General features: G+C 42.6%; 1 pseudogene; it reads right to left on the bottom strand.

The window, feature by feature from the left end:
• Window positions 1-1,876: 1,876 nt before the first annotated feature.
• On the bottom strand, window positions 1,877-6,776 carry LOC127687878 (ATP synthase F(0) complex subunit C2, mitochondrial-like; annotated as a pseudogene).
• Window positions 6,777-8,236: the final 1,460 nt, after the last annotated feature.

Raw genomic sequence — 8,236 nt, 5'->3', positions numbered from 1 at the left:
CCTCTTCTGGTGTGTCTGAAGACAGCTACAGTATACTTAGATATAACAATAAATAAAATCTTTAAAAAAAAAAAAAAAAAAAAAAAAAAAACCAAATCAAAAAAACAAAAAACAAAAAAAAAAAAAACAAAAAACCAAAAAAACATCAAGCACTCAGCAGTCTCTGACTCCTGGGACTTTGAGCAGTCATGAGTTGCTGCAGACCCAGTACCTACCGTAAAAAGATGCTGCTTTGACCAAAGCTGACAGAATCAGTAGCCTGTAGGCACAAGCCCTTATTCAGAAGGCAATTGGATGCCGGGCGGTGGTGGCGCATGCCTGTAATCCTAGCACTCTGGGAGGTAGAGGCAGGCGGATTTCTGAGTTCGAGGCCAGCCTGGTCTACAGAGTGAGCTCCAGGACAGCCAGGGCTACAAAGAGAAACCCTGTCTTGAAAAAAAAAAAAAAAAAAAAAAAAGAAGGCAATTGGATGGGTTAGCAGAACAAGGGCAGGACAGCAGCTTTCTCTCTGGAGCTTGTGATCTCCCCCAGACATGAGCTTTTGACTAGGTTTATGTGTAGCAGGCCTCAGCTGCCCAACTGAGGGTGTCAGGGGCCTCCCTAACCAACAGTTCATAAGGGGTACTGGGGCTTGAATTATTATTTAATAACTGTGGCTTTGGGGAACAGTTTTATTTGCCTATTCAAAGCACCTCTATTCAAATGCTTTAAAAATCCTCTTTAGTTTACTTGTGTACATTAACATGTTGCCTGCATGAATGTACATACGTGTTCCTCGTGTCTGCCTCCAGACAGTTGTGAGCAGCTGTGTGGGTGCTAGGAAGCAAACCCAGTCTTCTGTGAGAACAGTAACCGCTTTTAACCACTGAGCCATTTCTCTAGACCTCCAAATTTTTTTTGTGAGGTGTTTTGGCCTAGCTATGAGAAAAATGCACTCTAGCCACAGGTTTTAGTTCTGAAGCCTTAATTCTATTTGGCCTGTATGTCAAGACTACATGAGGTCTTGGTCACTACTGCTTTGCAATAAACTTTTGTTGGCTTGTTTTGTTTTGTCTTGCTTTTTTGAGACATGCTTCTGTGTAGCCCTGGCTGTCCTGGAACTCACTCTGTAGACCAGGCTGGCCTTGAAATCAGAAATCCGCCTGCCTCTGCCTCCCAAGTGCTGGGATTACAGGTGTGCGCCACCACGCCTGGCTCCTTTTTTCAGATTCTTTCAACAGTGTTTCTATTTCTGGATATGGATATAAACTTGGCACTTTTATTAAATGTGCCAATCCTTCCCAATCTTTTTTTTTAAGATTTATTTATTTATTTGTTTGTTTGTTTGTTTATTTATTATATGTAAGTACACTCACTGTAGCTGTCTTCAGACACTCCAGAAGAGGATGTCAGATTTCATTGTGGATGGTTATGAGCCACCATGTGGTTGCTAGGATTTGAACTCAGGACCTTCAGAAGAGTAGTCAATGTTTTGATTGCTGAGCCATCGCTCTAGCCCCTTCCCATTCTTTTTGTAATTTTTTTTCTTATTAATACAGTATTTAAAAAAAAAAAATTCCGGGCGGTGGTGGCGCACGCCTGTAATCCCAGCACTCTGGGAGGCAGAGGCAGGCGGATTTCTGCGAGGCCAGCCTGGTCTACAGAGTGAGTTCCAGGACAGCCAGGGCGACACAGAGAAACCCTGTCTGGAAAAAACAAAATCTAAAAAACCAAAAAAAAAAAAAAAAACCAAACCAAAAAACAGTATTTATCTTCTCTCTGTCAAACCCTGAGTCAAGCCCTTTCCCCAGACTTCTTGGGGAAGTACAGGAGAAGAACCATACAGGGCAGATGAGACACAAAAGAGCTCTGGGAGGTGGAAGTGGAGACAGCTGCTTCACATGGTAAGGAGGATGAGGAAGGCCACCATCAGGCAAAAGAGCCCCATGGCCTCTGAGAGGGCAAAGTCCAGAAGAGATGTTGCTTCAGAGAAAGGTTCCTGGCATAGCCAATGATGAGACTCCAAAACCAGTCCCAATCCCTGCCCCAGAGCCAGCCACCCCAACTGTTGCAGGCCAAGCTCCAATGAACTTGGCAACTGTGTCGATGTCCCTTGAAATGGCAGTGGTTTGGAAGCTGCGGCTAGGGATAAGTGAGGTCAGAGGCCGTCGGCCTGCCACGCTGCTGAGGCTGGCACGTGCTGGCATGTGTGGTCACTTTAACTCCACTGCAGACAGTGGACGGCTCAGCACCTGGGAAGGGCTCCTGCTCAGTGAGCGGGCAGAGATGAACTTGGAGCAGGGGTGAGGGGCAGAGGCAGGAGAGCTGCTTCAGGGTAGAGAAGAACCTTTTTGTAATTCTTAAGTTCTTGAGGGCTACACTATCACACTGGTCTCACACTGGTCCATTGGCTTGCCACAGGCAGGTTGCTCCTGATTTTGGCATACTCTAGGGCTAGAGAGCTGACTCTCTGGTTAAGACCACTGGTTGCTTTTGAAGAGGACCTGAGTTTGGTTCACAGCACACGCATGGTAGGACTCACAACCATCTGCAACTCCAGGTTCAGGGGATCTGACACCTTCTTCTGTCTTCCAAGGGCATAGTACACAAACATATGTGTAAGGCAAAACAATAATAACACATATATTTAACATCTGTATATAATTAGACATTTTCATCTGTTTATTTCTTTGAGACAGTGTTTTTGTTTTTGTTTTTTTGTTTTTTGTTTTGGATTTGTTTTTTTTTTTTTTCGAGACAGGGTTTCTCTGTGTAGCAACAGTGTTTTTCTATGTAGTCCCGGTATCCTGGAACTCACTCTGTAGACCAGGTTGGCTTTCAATTTAGAGATCAGCTTGCCTCTGCCTCCAAAGTGCTAGGATAGGATTAGGGCATCTACCAGTACTGCCTGGCTTATTTACCTACTTATTTATTCATTTATTGATTGATTGGTTGGTTGGTTTGTATTTTTTTTTTCTTTTTGGATTTGGTTTTTTTTTGAGACAGGGTTTCTCTGTATAGCCCTGGCTGTCCTGGAACTCACTCTGTAGACCAGGCTGGCCTCGAACTCGGAAATCTGCCTGCCTCTGCCTCCCAAGTGCTGGGATTACAGGCGTGTGCCACCACTGTCCAGCATTTTTTTTTTTTGGTATTTTTTTATTTTGTTTGTTTGTTTGTTTGTTTGTTTGTTGAGACAGGATTTCTCTGTGTAGCCCTGGCTGTCCAGGAACTCACTCTGTAGACCAGGCTGGCCTTGAACTCAGAAATCCACCTGCCTCTGCCTTCCAAGTGCTGGGATAATAGACATGCACCACCACTTCCTGGCTTACTTATTTATTATTTTTGTTGTTGTTGTTGGCCTCCTATGTAGCTCTGGCTAGCCTAGAACTCACAGAGTTAGTGCCACCTGCCTCTGTCTCCCAGTGCTGGGACTAAAGGTGTGCCACCACCATGCTTGGCTTTAAAACAAGTCTTTTTTAAAAAGTTTCTGTGAACACAAACTACTTCTCTTCAGATCATTCTGGCTTTCTTTGGGTGCTGCTGGGAGTTTCTGTTGTTTTTCTTTGTCCACATTAACAGATCTCTTTTCCAGACAGAATTATTTTATCTTGGATATAAACATTCAAGTTGAAGATCTATGTACTCTGGAGATATCCTAGTAGGCAGCTGTACTGGCTGTTTTTGTGTGTCAGTGTGACACAAACTGAAGTTATCACAGAGAAAACCTCCCTTGAGGAAATGCCTCCATGAGATCCATAAAAAAAATTTAAAGATTTATTTATGTATATGAGAGTTCTGTCTGCATGTATGCTGTAGCAAAATATAATCCTAATCTGTATCAATATACAAAGTCCGTACCAAATGTAAAAATATTTGGCTTGTTGATGTTCTTTAATCTAAAAGACTCAATAATCTACCCTTTTATCCAGTTATTACTATATCCCCTCTTTTTTCATCCCTTCTCCTCCTAATACTAGATAGGAGAGAAAGGAGGATAGAGGAAAGAAAAGTCCCTGAATCTAAACTCCCTCATTTTGCTTCCTCCTTGTTCAAGACCATAACAACTTTTAACAACCCCCCTTAAATGATGTCAAGTATCCATTCTCCACTGAACGACCAAAACCATCCACCCCACTTCTTGGGAATGGGGGTATCGTTCTCTTAAAATTGTGTCCTGTTGATTTGGGAGTGTCATTTTCCTTTTGGGGCCCCCTTAATAAAATTGGTACATTGGTTAGTCTTAAGAAAGCTAGCTGTAGCATTTTCTGTGCAGTCTCTGCATGCTATGAAATTTCAGGGCTTCTCCGAAGTCTGACTCGAACAGTCTGTGATGCTGGATGATCTAGCTAGTCCTATCGAAATTGTCCTAGATTCGATTTTTAAGGAAACAGCATTGAAATGATCTAAGGCAGAATCACCTGGCCTACTTGTTTTCTTTGGTGTCTTTGGTTTCTTTTGCTTTGCAAACATATAAGCTTTCAAAGATATTATATATTTCTACATTAACTTAAGTTTGGAATGTGCAGTATGCACAATTTAGTTTTTTTGTTTTTTTGGGTTTTTTTTGGATTTGGTTTTTTTGAGACAGGGTTTCTCTGTGTAGCCCTGGCTGTCCTGGAACTCACTCTGTAGACCAGGCTGGCCTCAAACTCAGAAATCCGCCTGCCTCTGCCTCTCAAGTGCTGGGATTACAGGCGTGTGCCACCACCGCCTGGCACAATTCAGTTAATAATGATTCTTTGCTCTAAATGCAAGCAGGTAAAGCCATCTTGTAAGCAGGTAACTTATAAGTTAGCTTAGATTATATAACCAAACTGTAATATATATTTCTATTTATGCCATTATGATAAATCTTGAGAATTCTGTACCTAACAAGATTTGTTGGCTATGTCTAGCTGAAGTCTTGGCTGGCGACATTTTCATGTCTCAGCCAGTCTCAGCGATGTCCCCATGCAGAGGGATCAGTGATGCAAGTTACCTGTTCTATTGGTCTTCATGATTTCTTTCTTTCTTTCTGTTTTCAGGGTGTGTCCTCTTGTCAAATCTGGAAGGAATCCACTGCTTTTCTTTTCCTGTTGAAACAAAGGCAAAATCTCTCCACCAAAGTTACACATTTCTCTCCTTCCAGTCTAAGGTTAGGACATCCTTAATAGGCTGATGTAGTTCAGCATTTTCTCCATAGTTCAGTGTCTCTTGGCAGCTTTGTCATCTGTCTCATTAACATTAAAACATTTGAAAGCAATAACACATTAATCTGTCTCTAGATCTCATATCCCCCTTCCTCTGCCTGGCTAGGAAATCTGGGAAGTGCTTGTTCCCAGACTTCCACTCTGGGTTTTTCTCAGGCTTGGATTTTTAGCTAAGTTTGGATTACATGCCTACCATAATGGATGCTGCTTGTAACCCTTAGACTCTTCCACTGCACCTCTGTTCCCTGAAATAACGACTGAGACTTCGTAGACAGGAATACATGCCTGGGCCCATAGCTTTGGTTCATTTCTCTAGCACGTGACGGTTTCCCCCTAAACTAGTCTAAGTCATGCCACGTGGTTATTTGCCTCTCCTCAGGCTCATGCGGCTCTCTCTATCCATACTTGAGGCAAATCTTTCCCTTGCCTGACAATCTCAGAAGCCCTCTCTCCTTGCTAGAATTCCCACCTTCTATTTCTTCCTAAGCCAAAAGACCAACAACTTCTATTGACAGATCATACAGTACACAAGAGTCTCTCTACAAGGTTCTGTGAATTCTAGGTATTTAATTTTAATTAATATACCATTCTTGCTGCATAAACTGTGGATGACTAAGAGCAGAAAATTTTGGATACAGATGAAATAGTATAGTTATCTCCCTCCAAGTTTTGACTATATCAACATATTTGGGGTTAGAAATGTAGCTTAGCTGGGCGATGGTGGCACATGCCTTTAATCCCTGTCTCGAAAAACAAAAAACAAAAAAACAACAACACAAAAGGAAATGTAGCTTAGTGACTGAAATCCATGCTCAGTTACTGTGCATGTATGGGCGAGTGTGCATGCACACCCACACCCACAGCTGACTTGATTTGGTGGTAGAGCATTTGTCCTGGATTTGACTTCTCAACAACCCCTGAAGCAAGTATATATACACACACACATCCTTTGCAGCGCTGGGATATTAAAGTGACCATCCATTTAGGTAACATGGCATTAAGATAGTTGTTTTACACAAGCCCTTTTCTTTAGCCCTCTGTTACTATGAAGTTTTCAGTAAAGGTAAGGATTAAGAATCTTAAAACTTGGCCTGTAATCCCAGCACTCTGGAAGGCAGAGGCAGGTAGATTTCTGAGTTCGAGGCCAGGCTGGTCTACAGAGTGAGTTCCAGGATAGCCAGGGCTATACAAAGGAACTCTGTCTCGAAAAAAACCAAATCAAAAAAAAAAATAAGTCTTAAAACTTATATGCTCTACTATGCTCTTGCCATTGCCCCTTGCTGGGAACCAAGTTGAGGGTTTCCCATACTGCAGGCCAGACCAGTACCACTAAGCTACATCTTTTCCATTAGTTTAGAGTTAGCTGAGCAATCAGTGGACAGGAAGGACTTCCATACTGGGGCTCCCAGATGCTCACTTCACTTTTGATTGTGGCACACCTACCTTGCCTTATTCTTCTTCAAAAGATGGACCCTCAAGTGCTTGAATAGCAACTTGAATTTCCAAACACCCAGTTCTCCTGGGTTCTTACATGTAAGGCCTGTACCTATCAAAAGCTACCTCATCAGGACCATCATGGAGGCTGAGAGCATACAACTTTATGGTCATTTCCTCTAGAGTAGTGCTTAAGTTATGAGAGCACACAAACTAGTAATTTCTGTATGAACTTGTAAAATATAAACTGTACCTGCTTTTCTTCCTATATAAGTTTGTGTGTATGTATGGGTGATAATATACATGCGACATCAGAGGAAGAAGGCTCATGAATAGAATGCTAACCGAAATTGTCAAGATGCTTGTCTCAAAACAATCCAGAAGCCAGGTCTCAAGTTCTACCTGTTTGGGAGCTGAGACTAAATTGCTTGAACCCAACATGATTAAAATAAGATTAAAATACAAAGCTGGCCCTGGAGAGACACACAGACAGAAAATGATACAGGACGATGCAGGAGGATCCCAAGTTCTAGGCCAGGCTGAGTTCCATCTTTGCTGTTCTGTTGGGTATGGTGGCAGAGTAGGGCCAGGAAAGATTTAAATTTTAGTAATTATTAAAACTACCTCTTCCTTTCTGACAGAGTTCCTCCTCTGTGTAGCCCTAGAACTCGGTTTTTAGACCAGGCTGGTCTGACATTCACGGATCAGCCTGCTTCTGCTTCTGGGACTAGAGGTATACACTATTACACCCAGCAGGAATTATTAAAAATATACTCAAGGCCGGGTGGTGGTGGCTCACACCTGTAATCCCAGCACTTTGGCAGGCAGAGATCGGGATTTCTGAATTTGAGGCCAGCCTGGTCTACAGAGTGAGTTCCAGGACAGCCAGGGCTACACAGAGAAACCCTGTCTCAAAAAAAACCAAATTAAAAAATACACACACACACACACACTCAAGCCACATTAGAAATGCCAGTAAGCCGGGTGGTGGTGGCGCACGCCTGTAATCCCAGCACTCTGGGAGGCAGAGGCAGGCGGATTTCTGAGTTCGATGCCAGCCTGGTCTACAGAGTGAGTTCCAGGACAGCCAGGGCTACACAGAGAAACCCTGTCTCAAAAAAACCAAAAAAAAAAAAAAAAAAAACCAAAACCAAAACCAAAACCAAAGAAATGCCAGTAATGTGGACCCTACAGATCCAGATTATTAAAAAAAAAGTAGTAGTCCTTCCATTTCTATCCACTAAAAAGGGAAATTTATGGTTGTAAAACTAAACTATGAGCCATCAGCAGACTGAGCACATACGGGTCTTTTTCTGCACTAAGCATTTCCAGAGAGTGACATGGAGGTAGGTTCTGTGGTGTGAGGTGTTGGTTGAAACAAGATAGAGTTTTTTTTTTTTTTTTTTTTTTTTTTTTTTTTTTTGGTTTTTCGAGACAGGGTTTCTCTGTGTAGCCCTGGCTGTCCTGGAACTCAGAAATCCACCTGCCTCTGCCTCCCAAGTGCTGGGATTAAAGGCATGCACCACCACTGCCCGGCAAGATAGAGCTTTTAACCAAGGATTAATAGGATGTCTGGGGGAACATGTTGAAAGACTAGAGGAATGTTCTGATAAAATTGCATACAGGATTAGAGG

This window comes from Apodemus sylvaticus, chromosome 6, assembly GCF_947179515.1.
Source record: "Apodemus sylvaticus chromosome 6, mApoSyl1.1, whole genome shotgun sequence".
Lineage (NCBI taxonomy): Eukaryota > Metazoa > Chordata > Mammalia > Rodentia > Muridae > Apodemus > Apodemus sylvaticus.
The sequence above is the reverse complement of the archived record's forward strand: the minus strand, read 5'-3'. Positions and strand labels throughout refer to the sequence as shown.